Source organism: Numenius arquata, chromosome Z (assembly GCF_964106895.1).
Source record: "Numenius arquata chromosome Z, bNumArq3.hap1.1, whole genome shotgun sequence".
Classification (NCBI taxonomy): Eukaryota; Metazoa; Chordata; class Aves; order Charadriiformes; family Scolopacidae; genus Numenius; species Numenius arquata.
In genome coordinates this window covers 750,268-774,473 of record NC_133616.1, presented here as the reverse complement: position 1 = coordinate 774,473, position 24,206 = coordinate 750,268, and positions in this window count along the sequence as shown.

Below are 24,206 nucleotides of genomic sequence, written 5' to 3'. Positions count from 1 at the left end.
ATTTTCTTGTGTTGTGCACACAAGAACCTGGTCCAAGCCCAAACCCAGATGAGGTTCCTTTTTCACCAGCATAAAGGTGCCTATGACCACAACACTTCATTCCTCTTTCCCATGACTGGAAGGAAGTTACAGTTGTAATGAGATGGTCTTTGCTAATACAGTAGTACTTGGCCTTTCACATGGAGGTAGGTCCTGATGAGTGATGTCAAGGAGACATCAGCTTTGCTGGGAAGCTGAAAGGTGAGCAGACAATTTGGATATCATTAACAGGTGCAGCCTTTGAGACAACACTCCAGTTATCTAATCACTGATCTGCATTGGTGCCAAAGTAAATATTATCAGGTCCCTGTGTATTGGACATACTCTGAATATTCCAAGAACTGTTATTCTCCTTGTAACCCGCTACATCTGCCTTTTTCACTGAAGAGCTCAACTTTTGGGGGGAAGGAGTGCCCCACGAATATATCGAGATTGGGAGTGGGTGCCTATAGAAAACCAAATGTATTTTTCTTAATTCATTCAGATTAAAAATGTCTCAGTCTTTGACAGTAGTTGTGTCTGTGCAAATTTCAGTGCCTGGCTGTTTACAGGGCAGCGTCTGATTCCCCGCTCTGCACCGGAGTAACCCCGTTAACTTCACGTCCACTTGCATTTCCTCTCCTCCCTCTGCCAACACAGCTTCTGCATGTTCTTGGCTCCAACGGCTTTCACTTCAAGTAGAGGAACCAAAATACAATCTCGTGTCATTTGCTGTCCAGCTGCGGTCTGCCGAGATAATACACTGCTGGCTCTGTTTCTGGGACAAAACATTTTTCATGTTTATTTTTATATTTAAAAAAAAAAAAAAGCTTTCAAACTTTTCAGTGTTTATTTAGATTGCAAGTTATTAATGTTTGCCTATTACTATTACTCATTTCGGATCAGTCTTATGTGTTGATAAAGGGCTCAGTTTCTGCGTTTGTTTTGGGTTTTTGTGTTTTGGTGTGGTTTTTTTTTTTATGAGGGAAAAAATAGTGCATATTGGAAATGGAAATCTGACATCCCAAAAGCAAGCAGAGGCAAACGCTAGGCAGAGGAACCCTAAGGTCTTAGCCTTCAACCCACTTATTGGAACCAGGATTTACTGTGACTTTGTGCAGCAGAGGATTAATGGAATGAATCACCTTACTTCCCCTTAAGATTTGCCTAGGCATGTGATTTGTGTCTGCTAAGCTGGTATAATGATGAACAATCCTTTTTATTAACGTGGTTAAAAATAGAAACCGCAGTAAGACCTTACATAAACTAGAAGTAACACGTGCCAACTCCTGCCCAAATCCCCCAGTGAGCTGTTTCGGTCTATGAGGTGTTGGCATCAAACAAACAAGTTGACTATTTTGAGAAAATCAGAAAACAGAGTATAAAGCTACTCTGGTGCTTTTCTCTAAAGGCTGGAGCGCAAGGTCACGACTTTCCTTTACATATTTTTCCCACAAGATAATGTAGTACTTGGAGTGCGTGTGGGAGTATTGCACGCACACACACGTGCACTCTCACACATGGACAAGTACACACACACACGTATGCGCACACACACACACACAGTGTTTCAGTGTCCTCCTGTTGTCTAAGCAGCCATGGTCGAGACCCAAATGCATCCAGCTACTGTGCAGTCGGTGCAATGGAGCTGGGGACAACTTTATGCCTCTTTTATGCCTCTGTTATTTGCACAGACTGAGACACAGGCCAGGCCACCACTCGCCTGAGCGTGAACTGAACCTCTGTCAGGCAGGGGAGGTGGGTACCACTCCACAGAGCCCGCCACCAGAACTCTAGTCCCCTCTTCTGCGCTGGTACTGTAATTTCGTTCCTATTTTACCCTTAAACTGTACTTTCTCAGTCACCCTCTTCACCTCTAATATAATTATGACCACTCCAATACACTGATGACTACTGTCTCTTTTTTTTTCATGAGTTTTAATTGACACAAGAAACCCTGGCACTGCCATTTAATCTGTAGCTGACTCCAGTGCCTTGAAGATCATCTCACCAAAAAGGAGACTCCTGCCACTGATTTCTTCAGGAGCTGAATCACAGTGCTTGATGGTCTGGAGAGGTCCCTCCTTTACTTGCAGTGAATGTCAAACCCTCTTTGTCCAAGGCAAGATGGGATGGCGATCTATGAGGATCAGAGACCATGGAGGGTTGACTTGAGTCTGAAGAAAAATGCCCAAATACCATGTGCTGGAAGACCACCAGAGCTGGGTGAGGGCACCCAGGGTCAGACACTGCCTGGGATAGTCGGGCAGGGCCATGGGGATGGGGACGGGGATGGGGTCGGGGATGGGGACATCAGCTTATGGCAGGGTGGGCTGTGGTGGGGCTGGAGACCATTCTTGCTGATCCGAGGCATACCAGTATGGATCTGCCCACCACAATTGTTGCCAATGGGCTTATGTGGTCCCAGACAAATGAGGGACACCAGAGTCATGGCTTATAAATACAGTTACTCCTGCAAAAGCCAGTGGCATTTTGAGGGTCCTAATTGTGTTTTGGATCCAGTGAAGTGACTCTGAACATCTGAGCACCTCTCTGAAACATTAAGGCATGCCCATGTGCCCTTTCCACATGGGCTTTGGCACCTAAATTGTGCCTTCAGGCATCATCTCTCACCAGCCTTGCCTAAAATAAAACAGGTGGATGAAACAAAAGAGGGGTTTACATCATGCGTGAAAGAAAACATGCATTAGCCCATGCACATTAACGCCACGGAGAAGACCATCACTGGTGAAATACTTTTTCAAATGCTTTCTTACTGAGCTATAGTAGCTGCACATGAGCTATAGCTGACTGAACCAACTTAGAAAAGCTTCCCCTTAAAAAAAAAAATCATATTAGAAAACTTGACAGCTTTTCTTTAAGTCTTGCTTGTTCTTAGTAAGTTTAAAGACCAAATTAGCAATGCAATCATGAGAAAAAGAATTGGAGACTTCTCCAAGCTGTCAAGTGCATTTTACTGGATGATTAATTGGCAATGCTCTGGCCAACCCTTGGGTCCTGCTAAAGGCCATGCCCCTTGACTTGCACCTGCCACTGTGCGACTGATTGCGGAAAATGGATGTCTTCACTTTTTCTTTTTCTTTTTCTTTTTTTTTTTTTCTTTCTTGCAGCTGTTAAACTGCTTTAAGGAAATCTTATTTATCTAGAACAGAAACTTGAACTTCTTCTCTAATCTCAGGAGGATGAAATGAATGTAATTCTCTGTCTCAGCCTGACTTATGGAAGCAATATTTTAGGATCTTTAGGAAAGCTGTGATAATTGGACATGATTTTGCGTTCCTTGCATGTGAGCTTGAATGTTTCTTTGCTTTCATGCCCTCTCACAGCCTCTGCAGGATGCCTTGTGACGGCAGATTGTAGGTGGCTGCCCTCAAAGGGCCAAACACAGCCCCCCAGCTCCCGCAGAGGAGCGCCGGGCTCTGCAAGTGGTTTAGCACAGCAGAAAGGTGGGAAAAGAAAAATAAACAGTTACCTATGGCATGCAAGGGGGAGAGGTGAAGAAAAAGAAACTTTATTTTTCCTATTTATATTTTAGACAGAGAACAAGGCTAAAGGGGCAAACCCAATGCCAGGTAATAGCAGGATATTAGGTGTTACATGGAGTGATCCACTAAGGGGGGAAAACATGGGGAAGATGGCACACAGGAGAAGTCTTCAGGGTTCCCCAAGGAAATGCAAGCAATTCCAAAGACTTTATTCGGCCAATAAATATTTACAGAAATATTGTGGGTGTGTAAGCACTGTGTTCAGTCTTGATGTCCTTAATAACAAAACGAAATTCCTTTTCCCTGTATTGTTGCTGGACACGGTCCCGGGATATTTCTCACACATGGCAAGCCACCCCTGAAATGCCATGTTACCTCCTTTTCTTCTTTAACATCAGGTCTGTCCCCAGATCCTGCCATGAGACATTATAACGAAGGAACCAAACAAAAGTAAAGGGATCTCATGCAAACAAAACACCTTGAATAATCCTGATATTTCAGATTAAATAAAGCCAGCTGTTTCTACACACAGCAAGCTCACCAAGCATCAACTTACTGTTGTTATCGTCATACCAACTGCCATGCGAAAGTGAAGAAAGAGATGGGACCCGCTCTTAAAACTTGCAATCCAAGATCCTGCGTCCATGGCCGACTGTGTATAAAAAGACCCTGCCCTCAGAGGGTTATCTGTAGGCACCAAAAGGTGGTTGTTGGCCTGGAGATTGTTACAGGAGTCCAACACACCTCGAGACAGTCCTTGCAAGTGCTGTAGTGAGTTTTACCACAGCACGGATATCAAGCTTTAGGTCTTTTTTTTTTTTCTCTAGGAGGGAAGGTTGTTTGTATAGCTCAAACCTTTGAGCTGTAATCACTTACTGAACTATATTTTAACATCTCAAAATACTATTTGAAGAACTTGGTGTCAGAATCAAAGCAGGTTGAGGGTGATGGATGTGAAATAAATATGTACAGTAAACAGAAAAATGCAAGCCACTCTGTTGACTTCAACTCTGGTTCCTCACACAAAGTAATTCCTGTGAGACACGTACGATGCAGCCCTACTCTGCTTCCCTTCAGCTTCTTCTCCTGCTTCTCTGCTGAGTGTTTGCCCCATTCTGCAGCTGGGGAAGAGGAGCTCCTTGAGGAGAGAAATGAGTGGTTAAGTGGCCCGGTGATGAGATGCATGCTGAACGGCACGGCTGCTCCTCTGCTGCCTTGGGACAAGATTTCTGAGGTGATATTTTTACTGTGTCAAGGACACCTGACACACAGACAGGCAGGAGGTTTGAGCAGCTGCAAAAGGCCCAGTGTATAAAACCCTAATATTAGTGTACTGGAAGAGAAAGGGCGTTACTGCAGCCTTTGCAATGCTAAGCGTAATGCTAAGGGGTGACTTCTTTAGTCTTCAGTTCTCTGTCCCTCCTCTGCGAGGGGGAGAAGGAGAGAAGGGATATTCACAGGCTTTTTACTTCTAGGAAACGTTTTGTAGTGTTCCTCGATTCCCCGTGCTGCTCAGACACTTCTCACGCACCCACCGAACGCTTAGATTCTCATGGAATACCAGGAGTACAGAAGCTGGGACTTTAAGAACAGTGCCCAATACTGTACGACTTGCAATCAACTTGGAAGAGTTGGAAACGCTCGTGCTCTATAAATAAACCCTCCGTAGAGCCCATATGCAGCTACTGTATTTTAAACCCCAGGAGAGGCAGCGGAGGCAGCCCTGGGAAGCGGGAGCTGCTCATTAGCACGGGAGCCGAGGGGAATGATGATTTCTGTGTTCTTTCCCCGCCGAGCCCCCGCGGCCAGCACCCCGATCCAGCCCCGGGGGTGACGGGGGTGACAGCAGATAGATGTGACATCTCCCAGGATGAAAAGCAAGGCAGAGAGGCAACACTTTCTCCCTGCTTGGTGCATTTAGTCTGAAGAAAACACTCCAAAATGCTTTGCAAAGCCAAAGGAGAAAGGTAGGATCCTTTGATCACCCCAGACATAAAGTGTCCCTTATCCTTATTTGCCCTTAATGGGAATTTTCTTAACAAATGTTTTTTTCCTCAGAAAATAGAAACCGAATTGCATAACATAGATGTGAGCATATGAATGACTAAGAGTATAAGTTGGCTCCCTCAGGGTCAAAGCATAAATAACTGTCACTGGAGCTGCAGTAGGGATATTAGCTGGATTCAAAGGCAGTTATCCCTTTGTGGACAAAGAAGGAGAAGAAAATAGGATAAAAAGGGTGCATAATGCTTTTGTTCTGGTTAAGAAGTGGGTAACGTCATTCCTGTCCATATCTCAAAAACTCTTCTTCCGTTTGGACGTTGCTTTGAGATCCTTTGGGAGAGGTGCCTCTAGAGATCTGTAACAGCGAAGATAACCCTGTGTTCCATAAACCGCTCTGAGGTGACCTATAAATTACTCTTAGTGAAGAACACGTATTCTGCTTCCTCGCACGTGGGGTTACATTTCACTCTTGCTCATAATACAGTGCAACAAATAGAGAAACAAATAATGGAGAAGTTAACGTTGGTCCTTTAAAAGTCAATTTCTGTGTGCATTTAACCATAAAAGCAACATCTGCTCTGCTAAATACAGGTGTTTTATATCCTTGTCATTAATTGGAGGGGACATTATGTCATCATACATCAACAGTTAAAGTTGGTTAAAGTGCCACTTATCTCAGGTGCTATCATTAATCAGATCCCTTTCATCTGGGTGCCCACACTGCCTCTCTTAGTAGCTCCGTTATACCCTTTGAATGTTTCCCTTCTTTTTTTTTGTACTGGTTTTGAATTAACGGCTGGGAAACCAGGCACGCACAACGTTCACGGAGGGCTGTGGTCCTTATGCGGGCCAAAGTCCCCCCAAACATCAGTTCTCTGGAGCAAGGCTGGTGGGATCAGACCGGTGCCACCACAGGAGCCACCTGCGATGGAAGATGCTACTCTCTGGTATGGTGTCCAGCAGACCGAGACCCCCACCTGCCCCTCGCACCCCACCTTCACCCCCCCCGGCTGCGTCCCGTGAAGTCCCTGCCTTCAGAGGAGCAGCGGCACCGCAGGGCATCATCCCGTCCCCCCTGTCCCGGCCCCTCCAGCCCCAGGCAGGAGCAAGGGGAGGAATTCCATCCCACCCCTCCATCCCTGGCATCTCCCGCGGCCACAGGGAGCGCCTGTGGGAAACAGCCCATTAGCAAGCCTTAACTGCCAGGGGATTGTAAGTAAAACAAATTGAGTGTGACATAAAAAAAGTAAAGTATTGAATGGATTTTCTTTCCGAGAATTACACGAAGTCAAGTATCTTATTAAGTTCAAGAGAATTACATTTTACATGCTTCAGCAAGAGACACGTACCCTTTAGAAAATAATAATGAACTGCTTTTTTCCTTGCATTCATTTACATACCTTTGATAAATTACTGTAACCAGATTAGGGAGATAAAATAACTAGTCTATTAATTACAATGATTATTATTTAATAGAAAATGGGATTCTGGGCAACTTGTATGGTAAAAGGAAAGCTTAGCAATGCATTATATGGATGTGGTATTTTATCTTAAAGAGTAAGATAAGTGTCCAGCTCTTTCTGCAATCTAAAGAATATGTTCATTACCTGTGCAAGATTTATAAGTATAATTGAGTGTAATATTTTAAAACTATTTGCCTTATTTCGTCGTACATGGAGGACAAGGCAGAGCTGCTTCTTTAATTAAACTGTGTGAATTCCTTCATGAACTGATCTAACAAGGGCTGCATTTGTAAGGAAATCACGTTTTTATTTAAAAAGTTTGCAAGATGATATAATTACAGTCCTGCTTGAACTTAAGTGGGTGTCTGTGTGTGTAGTTATCTATGTGTCTCTTTTCGTTTTATGTGTGTCTTATAGAAATCCTATTACACCTAATGCATATGTGTGTATATACACACGTTAAATCTGCATATACGTATTTATATGCATATATACACATACAAACCTATATAAACCTACATACAAACCTATATACACCTACAGACACCTATACTGGCATGTAATAAGTCACAAGCAATGTCAGACGTGCGGGCTGGGTCCCCCCTTGGTCCTGGCCCACGGGCGTCTCCCCGGTGTGGTCCACAGGGCTGGGGCAATGGGGAGCCCTCACACCTTCCACCCTTGGCTAGCGCGTCTTCTGCTCTGCGTTCATCTGCAGCATAAAACAGCCTTTTTAAGGGAAGATGTTTTGAATTGTGTCCAAAAATAGGAGACTGCAGTCTGTCATAGCGGAAGCAGAGGAGAGGGAGGAATGGGAGCTACACGCACAATCCTAAATCTGATATTTTCCAGCCCTGAAACGCCCGGCTTCGTGGCTGGTGCACTGTTCTTTGCGCATGGATTTTGTACACGGTTTCTGAAGGGGTTTTTTTTGTAGTGGTTGTGTTTTTTATGCTACAAGCTGTCCCCAGCACCCATCTCCCTGTGCCCCACGCTGCTTCAGGGAGGGGTGCTCTCCCCAGATCCCTGCCTCTCCATCCCCGCCTATGTTATCGTTTCTTACCCCACCTCTGCCTGTGGGAAGAGCTCAGCCTTTCGTGGCTTGCGTACAATTCTTGCAGTGTGTTTTCACGCAGAGAGCGAACATCACAGACTTCTCGTGATTAATGCCACTGCTAAACTGAGAAAACCCCAGCTGGATCAGAAAGAAGCTCGACATTAGTTCAAGAGCATCTCCCATCAGACATCAGGAAGGGATGAGAAAAAGATGTAGTCAAAGAAGCTTTTACAATAGACACTGATAAGCAACATGAATACACTAGTTGTCATTGGTTAATTCAATTAAATATATTTAAATAAACTATCCCTTTTACCCTGTCAAGCCTTGTCACTAGGTAGGCATGGCACAAGAGCAAGAGTTAACAGTTGGGTAAATGAGTACTTCCTCACGCCCAAGAATGAAAAACATTTCCACAAGACCACTTAAGTCCTACTTAAGCCCTCGACTGGGATGTCAAGCTCTCAACTGGAATGTAAACCCCAGCTTTGCTGTCTGTGCAGCAGCAAATTCATACTCTTTATACTTGGGCTACAATATTTAACCTCGTTTAGGGACTGTCTCGGCAGTCATGCACAGGAGTGGTATCAGGTGAGGGACGGGGAGTCTAAAAGCATCATTAGAGATAATGTTGGTCCCTCATTAGCTGGCCAGCGTGACGAACACTCTTGCATCCACGAGCTGCACATCCCCCCTTCCTCCCCCTCCAAAACCACAGCTGCACCCAGGAAATGGAAAAATGGGAATTACTGCCTTGGGAAGGGACATGGACAGGGGCATGGGCATGGGGCATAGACAGGGACATGGGGCATTTGCAGGGGCATGGACACAGGGCACAGCTGCAGCCAGGGTGCAGGGAGGGTCTCTGCGCCCCCCCTCCCCACCCATCAGACAGCCCCTTACCTGCCAGTTTAAAAGGGAATGAAAGATAAATGCTAACATCTGCGACTGCACATGCAATGGTGGCAGGGGAGGCTAAATGCTAAGTAGAGCAAGAGACGTGTCTGGCAGAGTTACCTGTGCATAAAATGATCCTCCCCGCAGTGCCCCAGGAGCAGTGTCCGGTCCCTCCCCGCACGACCCTGCCTCCACCAGCCCCACCGCAGCCGTGGGGCTGCCCCGGGGCTGGAGGGACAGACCCCTCTGGTCCCTGCTCCTGGGCCGGGGGCTTCACCCACCCACAGCCAAACCTGGGCTTTCCCGTTTTCCCTTCTCCTGCTTTCGGCGGGTCTCTCCCCTGTCTCATCTGACGCCGGAGCTGTTGCCACCTTTCCCGGAGACGGTCTCGTGTCTCACATCTTCTGTTCGCACCCGCAGCATCTATCATCTGCAGCCCCGCTGCCGTAACTTCTTTTGGCATATGTCAGGTCACCATTTATTTCTACATTTTATTTTTTTAACAGAACATCCCACATGCTGCTCTCAGTACTGCTGATTTATAAACCCCCCGCAACCTCTCCGTAGCTATTTTTCTAAGCGGGTCAGGAAGCGATGCTGGAGCTCACCCTGCCTCTCCGCAGCCGAACGGGGGCTGCTTTCCCCAGCCCTTGGGTGAGCTGACATGCAGTTCTTCTTAGCTTATCTGTCACATCTGGTTTTATTCACACATCTGGCAAAAGACAGCCATTACATATATTTTCCAGTTCTCCTAAATGTTCCTGCCTTGCATCCAGACAGAGGAGGGGTGAGGTCACGCAGGAACATCGCTCTCCGACAGCTCCTTGATGGCTCTATGCCCAGAGGTGCCGGTCTCAGGCGTGCTCCTCTTCGGGGTGCTCCCATACTTAAGAAAATAAATCATAATTGCTACTAATTAACTCCCTGGCATCTCTGCCCTACAGCCCATGCTTTGCACCCTGCAGACAGAGCATGGTGATGCCACGAGCACCACATCTCCACTTCCGGATGGCAGAGCCTGGACCACTCACTGGACCCCCCTGAGATGGGGCTGGTCCTCACCAGTGATGCTACCCTGAGCCCCCCAGCCCGGCTGCCCCCAGATGTGCTGGTGGTTCGGAGGGTCCCTGGGACCCCATCCCCATCCCGGCCGGCAGCCCCGGCTCTCCCCTTCCAAGCATCTGGGGGCGGCAGGAGACAGGCAGGTTTGCAGAATAATAACAACCACCTGTCAGGGCTTATTACTCAGATATTTCACACCAGAGATTCGTTATATTAAAGGGCACTGAAATTACTTATGTCAGGTAACTGAATCATAATTAAATGCTATGTAGATTATTAAAATACTCTTATGGCAATGGAGGAACATAAATGATAACACAAGACAGCCCCATTACAGAATTAGCTTACTAGGGGAGTTTTGCTTTGATTTGTCATTAACGGGAATAACTGCCCTCTCTCCAGCACTCCCCCCCTTCTCCCCCCGCCCAGCCACACTCCGGCCAGGCACTCGCCACCACCGGCTCCGCCACGCAGCAGCCAGGAATGTCACAGAGCTGGGCCACTTCCACCAGCAAACAGGGAATTTAGCATTTCTCCTGGGAGTCAAAAGCCCCATTTGAATCCCCTCCATTCAGAGAGCTCTATGTGCAGTGACGGGGAGTAACACCCACCCGGAGCCCCGCTGCCCTGCACCAATCCCCCATCTCTAACCGGGAGGATGCTGCAGGAAGGAAAGGAAGATGCTGCAGGAAGGAAAGGAAGATGCTGCAGGACAGGGGTTCTGTTGCTTCCTTCTTAGCCTGAGAAAAACCTGTATTTCGTTATATGTTCTTATCTGAAAAAACACTGAAATTATGTATACGGACCAAATAAGCTACGACTTTGCAGAATTCTTTTCCCTTTCTTACTCATTCCTACGTAAGGGGAGGAGACAGTCATGATAAACTGTAAAACCATATGATAAACAGCAGAATAGTCTCTAAACCTGCTAGGATTTAATTAGGGTGATTTTAATACATTTAATAGGGGTTTTGCAATAACTGCCCCCAACCCCTATAATGCTACATCCTTGGATCCAAGATGGGATCCCTGGCCTCTTGCAGGGTCCCCAATCACCCAGGTGTGTGACCGTGTCCCTGCTCCCTCTCCCATTTCTCATTCCATTTCCGAGCAGTAGCCAAGTTCCCACAGGAGGGATGGAAAGACCCCCCACAGCACCATGGGTCACCTTCGACTAAACCTGTTGTCATCTGTTCTAGCTGTCCAAGTCCCCGATGGAGGGTCCTTCTCCTGGCTGGCATGTGCCTGCTCAGAGGATGCTGTACAGCGGCCGGACCTGCCCTAGCTTTCCCTCCCCCTAACAAATACATGTTTTACCAGCAACTTACAGCCCCAGAAATTTCTTCAAGGAATTGCTAATCAGCAAGACGAGACAAGAAATAAAAAGCAGTGGTGGTTAATAATAAACCAAACAGCGTGGAAAGAACAGATTGCACTCAGTATTACTGTCTTCCCCTAGATTTGGGGGCTTGGTGGGGGCTTTTTTGGGTTTGTCGGTGGTGTTTTTAGCTGATAGTTCCCAGCTGGGGCTATAAATTCAGCTGTGTGTGGAGCTATTTTCCTATTTGTCTGTGCACGCGTTGGGATGCTGTATCAGAAAACAGAGATGCTTGCCCTGAGCAGGCACAGGCACACGCAGGCATCAGGTCCCAGAAAGAAACTTTGTGGGTACCCTGCATACATGTTAAAGGTGAGAAAAGTTGCACCGGAACAATCTTGCATTTGAGCAACCCCGGGAGTTTGGCTACTCCGGTCCCCATGTGTCCCCCTGCCCCAGTGACCCTTCGGCATCTCTGTCCTGCAGGGAAACTGCCGGCTCCTCCAGCATTCCCTCGGAGGTGGTGGTGGGGTTCCTCACACCGGGATGTGACGCAAAACCAGCCAGGTACCGGCGCTCCTCCTCTGCGTTTAAAAATAAATTGCCAGGGACTTCTCTACTGCTGGGTCCGTAGGGAAGAGAGTGGAAATAGTGAAACCGTTGGGAGAGGAGCGTGCATATGTGTGTGTCTGTGTGTTAGTTTATATAACACTTTAACTAACAAGCTATGATCTTCTCCAGAACAGTAGATAAAATGGCAAATGAAATATAGGGCAATAATTCTGACACTAAGGCGAAGTTGCTGGTTTTAATATATGCCTCTTTGCAAGCGGATAGGCCATAACATGACAATAATGAAATATAAATGACCTACATAAAAAAAAGATAAAATCAGGTAATTACTGAAGCGTCAGTTCTTTACAAAATAATTGGTAATGACCTTTGATAAAGAAATCACTCCTGTGATATTGCTGACAGTACAATTTTCAACTCTGGGAAAACAGAAGCAGCTGGCTCTAAATCAGGGCCGGTGCTGCGGGACTGGCGACGGCGGCGGGAGAAATGTGCTCTTCTTGGCCGAGCCCAGGGGGTGGCTGGGCACGGGGGGGCTGCGGTACAGTTTGTAGGCACCATCCTGGTGAATGTGGTGGCAGCCAAACCCCTCGGGTCTTGTGGCTTGTGGGTAGAGCCTGGACACGATGCTCAGCAACCTCATGCTGAGGGGCAGTGAGATGCTGGCAGCGGGGCAGTGACTCACCTAGCACTCGGCAGAGCCACCCCATCCAACCGCAGTGACCCGCAATGATGGTGACATTAGCCTACCTTGGAGCAGGAGCAGGACCGGGGACCTCCGGTTGTCCCTTGCGACTTACATAACATCACTGCCAGGCTCTAACCCCTCCACCCCCGCTGCCAGGGCATGCCCTGTGTTAGCCCTTCCTCCCAAGGACCAATTTGAGGTGCAAGATGGCATGTGCTGCTTCTCCTCTGTCCTCCTGGGCTGGTGGACCAAGTGCGCAGCTCAACCCGTCTGCAAGCAGCAGCTCCTGCGCCACCCCCGGCTCGCTCCCGGCAGGCTGGAGGACGAGCGTCAGATGGAAATGGCTTTTGATGGCTTCCAATCTGGCTGAGATTGCAAACAAAAGGCTGCAAATGTCACATTTCATCTCCCCCAGCGGCCGCTCCCCCCGGAAAAACTTCCGCAAAGTCCAAGCGAGGGGAGGAGGAGATGGCTGGAGTACCTCAAAGGAGCACGGAACATCAAGGAGTGACAGTGACCTGCTGCGGTCATCCCCCACGAAAAGGCACCGTTGCGGTTGCAGGTATATTCCTCAGCCTTTTCATCTTTCTGCTGATCATGTCAAGTGAAAATTAAGTGAAAGACTGATGTTTTTAAGAGGATTCAATATACCTCCAGGAAGAGTGAGTGTGAACCATGGAGAGAGGCCACGGGTCCTTTTGTAATTAGTAGTGTCAAAGCAAGGGCACACCTCGGGCTGGCCACAGACACAGCCTGGGGTGAGGATCAGAGGCAGGGATGCAGGGGCAGCGAGCAGAGCTGATGCTCCACACATCCCTGTGGGGCTGGTTTCTGTGGTCCCGGCTCTCTTTGCTGCTCTGCATCTTCCTGGCTACTTGGGATGAGGCAGCCAGAGCAGTGCAGGGATCCCGTCCATCACGGGAGGCAAGATCCTTTGATGGTTGGACTAGATGATCTTAAAGGTCCCTTCCAACCTAGACAATTCTATGATTCTATGATCCACATCAGTGGCAGAAAAACTCTGCTCAGATTGTTTTGATGCCATGAGCAAACCCATGGGGATATTTAACATTTTCCCAGGCTGGGAAATGAACCAAAGGTGATGTTATAAAGATGTACGGACAAGTTTATTCTGAGGGTCTCGTAACTTGTCTCCTCAGGAGGACACGTGGGTGCTGCTGGTCTCCTGCTCTGGGGCCCAAAGCCGGCGGTACAGAAGGTTGTTTCCACGCTGGAGGTGTATGATGACAAGGGGGAGATGGAGGATGTCCCACCCGGGTCCACGCTGCCCCAAAAGAATTCTCTGCTCTCCCCAGCCTCTGCCGATCCACCGCTGCCCAGCTGAACATCCCGAGCGTTACGAGGGAGCTCTGGTGCTCGGGGAGGGGTGAAGGGACCAAGCCGGGTGCTGTGGGTCCCACTACCCACCGGGATTCCCAGCAGCGAGGGTTTATGAAATGCAAACGTGCCACAAGGCTTAACAACAGCCGCCCACCAAGAGGTGCGACGAGACCAGCAGATTTCCTGAAACATGGCAGAGCAAAAGAAAAAAACCACCAATAATAGCCCCAACTCTACTGAGGCCATATTCACAGCCACCAAATCTCTCAGCTTTATGTGACAAACCTTGCAACACACCCACTCCCCGTCCCTTCCCCCACCCGAGGGAGAGAAAAAAAAAAAAAAGATCTTCACACTTTTTCTAATACCAGCTGGTTCATTTATATTGCAGAAGTTTCACGAGACAGTTACTGACAGTGATATACTAAACACAGGTTAAACCCGCCATGATCTGCCTCTGTGTGTGCAGCGAGGAAATTATAACATTTGCATAAAACCGGGTGGCACCGGCTTCCTAATGCCACCCTGGAAAATACATTTGCGGGTCACCCCGGCCAGGGGCCACCAGCCCCTGCAGAAGCGTAAGGGATTCCCGCCCTGGGGCTGAGCTCCACCTTTCCAGCAATTTTGCTCAAATTGCCTGGATTTGACAGTGTTTCTGAAAATGTAGGGACATTTCTTGGTGCTCGGAGCAGCCCCGGGCTGTCTGGGGGATGTCCCAGCCCCCTGCGTGATGGCTCATCCGCTGGTACCCATCCTCGAGCATCCTCTCGCAGTACCGGGGGGGGGTTCATCTCCTTCAGCCCTGGAGGTTTTCAGGACGGGAATGCCTTTTCCCTCTGCACAAATGATGCTGTTTGCAGGGTTTCCCCGGATTTTCCTTTCCAAGCCGGGCCATTGCCGAGCACCGCACAGAGGGACAGGTCGGAGAGGCGGTCACTCTGCCAGAGTTACCGTTCTCCCTCCCAAATTCATAATTCAGCCTTTTTGGGAAAAGGCCATGGGCTCTTTTGAATGGGAAGGCAAAAGAAAATGGCTCAATGGCCTCCTTCCCTTTAGACAAACATTTTTCCCTTTTAAAGGATGATTCGCAATATTGCTATTCTGAGATTATTCTAAAAACTGTGATGTATGAAGATGTGGGCGACAAGGCCTGTAATGATTTGATTAAAGCAATCTATAATAATATAGCATGCAACACTAACAGCGTACACGTACACCCCTACTGAATGGGTGGCTGTGACTCCTTTCAAACTTCCCAAATCTGACATTCCATAATAAAACCTCTCTCCAGTGAGAAAGAACGAGGATGGCAAGTGCTGGTGCCTATGGATGGAAACAAGCCAGGAGGAACTGCGTTGGTAACAGGCGTCAGAAGCCCAAGGGGGTGCAGGGGCAGTGGCTCCTGCCCCCTGTGGCAGCCTGGGGATGCCCCTTCTGCCCCTCAGAGCCTTAACTGGACCCCACCTTGAGCCCGATGTGGCCAATTCTGTGACAGCCACAGGCATTTTGGCACAGTATCCCTGAACTCTGTGTCCACACCGATGACTTCTGCAGATATCTTTGCCACCTCGTGAGTCTGGACCTGCGAGAAACCTGGTGGGTGGCACCTTGAGGGCGCGACGGGGCTCTCAGCCCTTCATCGTTCCTTCCTTTGCCATTTCCATTCCCTGCTGGATTTCAGCTTCTAACATCCAGGCAAATGCAACCCACAGATGACCACAAACAGGGGCAGCTTAAGAAAAACACAATCTTCTATTTGATAACTCGACGAATGCCAGGCGCGGTGGTGATGCAGCCCCCGGCACGGCGGCAGAGCTGCAGGGACAGGGTGGGAAGGTGCACAAACACCCCCCGAGGGACCTGGGCAAAGACCAAACGCTTTAGTGGGGAAAAAAAAAAATCTGATGCTAAAAAAGTCATGGAAAAGCAATCTCTTTCTTTCTGGGGAGGGAAGGAATAAGCTGCCTTTCGACTCTGCAGCTCTCGTGGCTGCGGAGGAGTCCCCGCTGAGAGCTGAGCACGCCTCCTTTGTGTCTGCAGCCCGCCGCTCCCAGACCAAAGGATGAAAAAGTTCCAGGAAAATCAGGTTTGCAGATGTGTGCTCTTCATTTGTACTCCGAGATGCTCCCAGTTCTCCACTTACATGCCGTCTACAGGTTAAAGAGAGGGAACGCTTAGCCGTTCCAGCAGGCTATTTTTTTCTGTTAACGACCCATGTTTATTAATTTACAAGCTTTACATACAGACCCATTCCATATTGCCGCAATTTGCATGTTAATACAGAAGTTGGTATAGTTTGTGAGCGGCTGCAGCTGGTGCAGGGGGGGTGAGGACGGCAATGGCACTCTGCGGTTCGGCGGGGCTCCAGCAAAGAGCAGATCCGGCTTTTGCCGGCGCTGGAAAAGGCAGCACAGTGACACCGAGACAGGGGCCGGCCAGGGAGGGCCTGGAGAAGACAGGTGTCATCCTCAGAGAGCTCTCTCCATCACGTTCCCCATCGTCCCCCAGCCCGGTGAGTGCTCCCGGGGCGCTGCCGTCGTCGCCGCCGCTGTCTTCCTCACTGGGGAAAAGGAGAGGAGCGGCTGGATCCTGCATCATGGGAAGACAAATGAAAAGTGGCAAATTAGAGAGGCACAAAAATACTTATTGACAAAATGCCCTTTATTTTAGCGCAGTCCCAGGGTTTGGTACTTTAGTGATTCGGGAACATTCTGGACTAGTGCTTCTGAAAACAGACACACAGAAACAATCCACCTCCAGAGGTATCAAATGCCTAATAAACATTGCTGCCCATCTTCCCCATCGAAAGAATTATCTTTAAATTTTAATTTCCACTTCAACATATATTTTTACATCTAAGATGCTTTTATTCCAACTCCTACCCCCAGCTCTGCCTGGAAATTGGGAAGCTCAGGAACTCCGTGATCCTCCACTGTGAGTGCCGCAGCCTCGCTCCCTAAGACAGTGAGAAGGAGGAGGAAGGATTTTTCACATTTCCTTTTCAAAGAAGAAGGAAAAAAAGAAAAAGAAAAACAGGTGCTTTAAGGTTTTCAAGGTGCAAACTAAATTACAAGATGCCCAGGAGTGTGCAATAGCATTTCATTGTTTGAGTTTGGAATAAAAGACAGATAATTAGGAAATTGGGAGTCTATTAATTTTCCAAATTTACTCATGCAAGAAGCACTGAGCTATGGTGATATTTGCTTACCTCGTCATTATGCAAAAATATATTAGCTAATTATTTTGACTAATGCAATTAAGATATGCATATTTAGCATAAACTATACAATAGAAATGTTACAGTCAGCAATTGCCAGGTTGCACTCATGGGCAGCAGAGAGGCAAAAGTCTCAGCGCAGTCTCTGATGGTAAACCATAATATTGCTCCTATTCTGCCCGAACCGTTATTATTAGTTCTGTTGCAGTAATTAATTTACTTTACGGCATGACTAGGTGGCACAGTTAGCAGCGGTATTAATTTTTGTGATGAGCCACCTGAAGATGTCAGCTTTTGAGCAGCGGAGACTGGGCCTTTAATTGCCTAAATCAGTGGCAGGGCAGTAACTCTTGCCGGGCTCCAATTAGCACAATCAGGAGCTCCTTCCTTGGCCTTTATGTTGTCGGAGGCCACCTCTGTTACCAGCCCTGGGCTGCATCGCTGTGGCCACCAGGGAGATGGCCACGAGTCCTCCCCTGCCACCTCCTTGCTCCTATGGATGCGGGATTTGCTGCTGTCCCCAGGCGCTGCCACCGAGGAGCTGGCAGGATGGGTCTCAGCCCCATTTGTTCCTCCTTGATCTGGAGGAACCTCAGGAGGCTGGAGGAGGCTTTGCCGGAGTGGAGGGCTTCTCTTTGCCCACCACGGCACGGGTTGTCCCCTCCTTCTCCATTGCACAGGCTTGTCAGGCAGGAAGGGACACTGCTTGGGATGCTTCATGTTGCATCCCAGCTTTCCTTGGTGAAAACCATTGTGCTAACATGTTCCTTAGGGGTGAGATGTGTAATTCCAACCCCCCCCAATCTTTCCCCACCTCTCCCCACCCCAGAACAAAGTCCGACTGGGAACTAAAAATGGAAGAATTTCAAGCAAAGCTGAAAAATTTAGTATTTTGTTACTGGCATGTGTTGCCTGCAATAAAATCCTTTCTAGTTTGTGGGGAATACCCTAGCAGAGGTTGGGATTTCTGTTGGCTCCTGATGTCCCTCTGCTCCCCGCATCGCCCCCCCCGGGCTCAGCCCTTCGCTGGGGGTCCCTGCCTGCTCCTGCCCTGCCCCGGGCTCCCCTTTCCTCACCGCATCGGGGTGGCTGCGGGGCTTGACCCCCCCCAACCAGCCCCTGCTCAGCCCCCTGACCCCTTTTCGCTGCAGCTCGGCAGGCAGACGTGGGAAGAGGCAGGATCTGAACAGCATCAGCGATTCAGGTCCCAGCAAGGACTGCCAGCTTTCCGCTCGCAGAAATCCCACTCTCCCACCCCAACCAGTTTCCCAGGGCCGTGCCATATGCCGAGCAGTGGGTAGGAGAGCTCCAGACTCAGCACGGGGGGCCGGGGAGGGTGAGGAAAGGCAGGCGGATCAGGAAATGAAAGGGCTTCTCTTACATCCATCGCGTGATGAGTAAGATGCTGTTGGAGGATGGGAGGGAGCAGAGCCCGGGGGAGGAATCCCTTTGCGGCTGCAGTTTCCATTCCCTCTTCCAGCAAAAGTCCGGGGGGTTTTGGGTACCCGGTAGGTTTGCGTGGTCTAGATGGGTTCAGTGCAACTCGGGAGCGAGGCTCACCACTGCTTTCACCTACAGGCATCCCAAATGCTTTCACTTCCAAGACAGAAGAGCGGTACCAGGTAGGGAGGAGGACCAGGGATGAGAGAAGAGCCCAGCGCTTGCACGGGATCTCTGCAGGTCGGGGTGCCTTCCCTCCGCTGCGCCTCCAGCTCTGCTGGGCTCTGGCTGTGCTTCCAGGGGAGGCATTTGGGCTAATTTTTGCACCAACCATGTGGACTGTCAAATGGCTTCTGCTGTATTTTGTTGCCCTTTCAAATATTTCTCAAAGAGTAGGCTGTACCATCTGGTGGACAATCTGCCTGTGTGTGCAACAGCAATATACCTAGCGCAGCGCCGACGGGCCCCCAGCACCCATCGGCAGCCACGTGGGCTTGCGGTGGCCACATAGCACCTGGGACTGGTCCACACAGAGCCAGGCTGGGCTCTGATCCCCCTGGAGCAGATCAGAGCCCCCCGTCTGGGGCCACCACCATCAGAAGGACATGGAGCTGTTGGAGCGGGGCCAGAGGAGGCCACGGAGATGCTGGGAGGGCTGGAGCCCCTCTGCTGTGAGGACAGGCTGAGAGAGTTGGGGGGGTTCAGCCTGGAGAAGAGAAGGCTCCAGGGAGACCTTAGAGCCCCTTCCAGTCCCTAAAGGGGCTGCAGGAAAGCTGGGGAGGGACTCTGGATCAGGGAGGGGAGCCATAGGATGAGGGGGAAGGTTTTTAAGCTGAAAAAGGGGAGACTGAGATGAGATCTGGGGAAGAACTTCTTTGCTGTGAGGGTGGTGAGAGCCTGGCCCAGGTTGCCCAGAGAAGCTGTGGCTGCCCCATCCCTGGAGGGGTTCAAGGCCAGGTTGGAGGGGGCTTTGCTCAACCTGGTCTGGTGGGAGGTGTCCCTGCCCAGGGCAGGGGGTGGCACTGGATGGGCTTTAAGGTCCCTTCCAACCCAAACCATGCTGTGAGTCTATGAAACTATCCTGGGCAGGGGCTACTACAGCCTCTGGATTGCACAGCTATTTCCTCCATCCTCAGCATGCGTGGGAAAGACAGAGGTGAGGGTTCTCCTAAGTGAGGACTACTCTTCTGGAGCCACCTCATCAAGTTTTAAACCCCTTTCTTTTCCTTTTTATTGATTTATTTTTACATATTGCACATTCACAGTTACTGCTGACTCCGCACGCTTCCCCCTTTCTGCAGCACGCGCTGATAGGAGTTGCCAGACAGGTTAGAGAAGGCGGATTATACATTGCTGACGGTGTATATAAATCCTCATTTGTATCTTACCACAGAAAGAACAGGATGGTCTTAGGAAAAATCACTCAAATAATTCCTCGTGGATTGGGCTACATTTTGTTATCAAAAGCAAAAGGCTCGAAGATCCTAAGAGGAAACTAATAATATCAACATTCATCTCGAAATACACATATCAGCTAGGCCTGCAGGAGGACAACGTTAAAATAATCACCTTAACCACGGCAGACCTTCTCCCCTTCTGTATGCGCACACACAGCTACGTAATATAGATGTGTCTATATAATACCTATGTAATATCCATAACACACACGTACCAGTTAGTTAGAAACCACCAAGGGATAACAAACCTAGCAGGTTAAGATTTAGTCTCTTTGCTGAGTTGCCTTTAACCAGCGGTGTCCTCTGAAGGCCCTTTTATAGCCCAGGTTGGGGTCTTTCTCCGAGGGACTCGAATGCATCGACAACAATAGCTTTAGCTGATGTTTTATGGCCTGGGTATGAGTTGAAAATAGGTGATGATTCTGTAAAAGCTTTCTGTGGCTCTATTTATTTCTCCTGCCTGCTCCGGGAGTTTTCAAAACCGTGATATGCGCAATTTCTTGTCTTGGGAATATGCAATACCGGGACAATCTTTCTTAGCCAGAGTTTAAGGGATTGGGGAATAGGCTTGCAGGCAGGGTTTCCTCTGCAGCCGTAGGGAGCTCAGCTCTAAAATTCCAGGGCACAATTACTAGTTCTAAGAACAGCAGTGGCAGGGGTCTGTCCCTCCTGGGCTGCCCTGGGGAGGAGGTGGGAGCCAGCGGGGGCTCGTGGCCATGTGGGGCTGGTGGCACAGGGTGATGGAGGCACTGGGGCGATGAAGGCACTGGGGCACCAGCCCTAAGGACAATTAGATTTTAATCCTGTGTGGATTTACAGAAGTTTTGTCTCACGCTAATATAAAAATTATCAAAACAAAAGGGTTTTTTCTTTAGTAATACCAGGGGGTGTTCCAGGAAACACGCTGGAAGGTCTCCTGGATGCCAGTGCCCCCAGAGATGCGGATGCAGTGACAGGAGCTGCCCTGGGACGAATACATCCAGGACCATCACACTTCTCCTATGCAGGAAAACCTAGGTCTTGTTCACACTTGATGTATCTCTCGGAACAACATTCCCACATTAATTGGTTAATTATCTGTCGTGGTTTTGGCTGAATTTACCAAAACCGGACCGGCAGATGGCCCTTCCCCCCCCTTCCCCCCCCTAAAAGAGGAGAGAGGAGGAGAAAGAGATAAGGAGATTCAGAAGTTTAGAATGAACTAAACTACTTTAATGAAAAATTAATATTAAAATAAAAATAAAGAAGAAAATAATGAAATAGATACAATATATACAAAACCGTATCAAGCTCCCAGGATGTCAGTTACATCACCGGCAGGCACTGGGGAAGTCCCAGGCTAGACTCAGTGACGGATGGGAACTGGGTTCCAGCTCTGGAGTCAGGAACACACGGATCGGGATCAAAGGCAGATGAACAGACAGAGTCCTCTCTGGACGTCGGCCATCGCAGGAAGGGGGCTGACCCTTTGATCCCTCAGCCTTTATACTGAGCATGGGGCAGATGGGATGGAATACCCTAGTTGGTCAGGTTTGGGTCACCTCTCCTGTCCGCTCCTCCCCACCGATGTGACCCCTCTACGTTTTTTCCGTTTCCGACCCTCTAAGGGGGCAAATAACGAAATTGGCTGACCTTGGTTGTTATAGCAATAAGTATAAGCAAGGGCCTCCCTGCATACCATTCCTTGGCATGGAGCACAAACATTGGTCTTATCACTCTGAGAACGAGCAGTTTTCTCCACAATATGCCGTTAATTTCAGAGAGTTAGAGGAGGCCTAGCTAGGATGTAAAGTTACAGAACAGAAAATTGGTTCAGTTTTACTTCAAACCGGGACATTCCCACAAAGTCTCCTGCTGCTGATACCCTTCCTGGGACTTGCTGGAGAGGAGCTGGAGCAGCACCTGCTCCGGTGGGTGCCATCCCAGCTGCAGCCCCCTCCTCCCGGTAACCCCACGGGGCTGGGGGGGTCTGTCAGAGCCCCGGTACCCATCATGGCAAGACACTGGCTGGAGAACATCCCCAGCTGCAGCAAGGATTTTATCCCACCCCACAATAATTTGTCTTTGTTCCTTATTATTGTATGTATGCTTAATACGTATGATCTTAACAGCTTTGGGGGCCAGGTTATTTTAGCGATTGCTGGTATGCAAATCCCATTAGGCTCACCAGGAGTCCTGCCACACATCTGACACGGCTATCTGGCAGCAGATCGCGCTGGGGCTCGCACTCCTACAAGAGCTCTCCTCTCCCCTGGAAGCCGGAGTGAAACTTAATAGGGAATTACACAATATGAATACTCACTAAGGAGAGACCGGACTTTTAAAATCCTGCTGGCATCCAAAAGCCGTTAATCTTCTTAGGTAATGATGAAAAATGCAGTGGAGATGATGATGTAACTCACCAAGGGGGAACAAGGAGCTCTAGTGAATGGACGGCTTGAGTAAAACTTCTGCTGTTCTTCTGTTTATTCCATTCTTCACTTAATTGCCGTTCCCAAATATTTTTTAAAAACACACCCCTGTAAACAGCCTTTTTGGTGGTGAAAAGAGAAAAGCAACTCACACCAGCCAGCAGAGAATGCCTTTTCCTTCCTTTTTTTTTTTCATTTAATTAATTCCGCAAGGAGCGGGGAGGAGAAGGAAACCTTGGGAACACTGAGAGAGGGCAGCAGGTGGAGTGTGTAAAGGGAGTGCTGTCTGGAGATCCCGGCCTTGCTCTGGCTGGAGGAGTGACAAGTTGTTTTCCATTTTTTTTACTTTTTTTCTTTTTAATTGTGAATTTCCACACACAGAAAGGGGGTGTGAGACCCTCCAGAGAGCTCCCTTTCCATACTGTTCTCTGTGCACGCTATACTAAAACACCTGAGAGGGGGGGTCGGTCTCTTCTCCCAAGTCACAGGCGATGGGACATGAGGAAACAGCCTCAAGTTGCGCCAGGGGAGGTTTAGGATGGATATTGGGAAAAATTTCTTCACTGAAAGGGTTGTGAAGCCTTGGCAGAGGCTGCCCAGGGCAGTGGTGGAGTCACCATCCCTGGAGGGATTGAAAAGCCGGGCAGACGTGGTGCTGAGGGGCATGGGCTAATGGTGGGTTTGGGCAGCGTTGGGTTGATGGTTGGACTCGATGATCTGAAAGGTCCCTTCCAATCTTGACAATTCCATGATTCTATGGGGCTGCCCCTGTCTGAACGCATCCCTGCCAGCCCCCGCCTGCAATTCCCTTGGGCTCCTGGTGCTTGCACACTGCAAGTCACAGGGAGGAATATTTATTGTGAAGGGAATGTGCTCCGTAATTAAAACTTTCTGCTATTAGGGAGTTTATGATCTAATGGTGCTATAGGAAGCGGAGTTTATGGTCACTGAATCAGTACTTGATTCCGAGAGTGCAATTAACAAATCACAGAAACAGTGTATCAAAGTGTGTCGTTAGAGCCAGAGTTGCCCTCCCCTAATGAAATGCTAGCTTTAGTAGTATAATTATTAAGATCACCATTTCACTATTATAGCAATAACTGTAGATAATTGCACAATATTATCTTTCACAGAATCGTCTTCTCTGCATAAATTAAAAGGTTCAAAATTCAATTCGCAGGGCAAAACCCTCCCAGGAAATCCGGGGGGAAGATCAGAAATAAACAGGAGAAGTGATGACTTGCCTTGAACGCGGCAAAGACATGTGGCTTCATCATTTGTTTCTTTCAAAAGGTGGTTTCTCTGCCTAATTGGCCCACAGGGACAGAGCGGTACTAGAGAAGAATAAATTGTTTGGCCGCGGAGGTAGAGAGAGTCCGATGGAGTTAAATCGTGGCTACGAACAAAAGTAATGGTTACATGACATCTTTGGATCTACTTTTAATTAACTACCAATAAAGCCGTGCAGTAATTATGGATTGCCCTCAGTCCCTACCATCCGTGATGTAGAGCTGTTGTTATTATTACTGTTGGTGCTGCCCTTATTCCGTCTTCTGCTGAGGATTTCAAGGAGAACACAGACGCTGGTTGGGATCTCGTGTCAACCAAGGCTTTACTGAGCTGGGGAGGTTGCAGCGTTCCTCTGTACCTATGTGGCAAAAACATGGCAAAAACATAGGAAAAATCAAGAAGGCACTAGGTCTTTGCACTTGCACAGAAAGAAACCCCACTTTTATGAACTTTGAGAACTT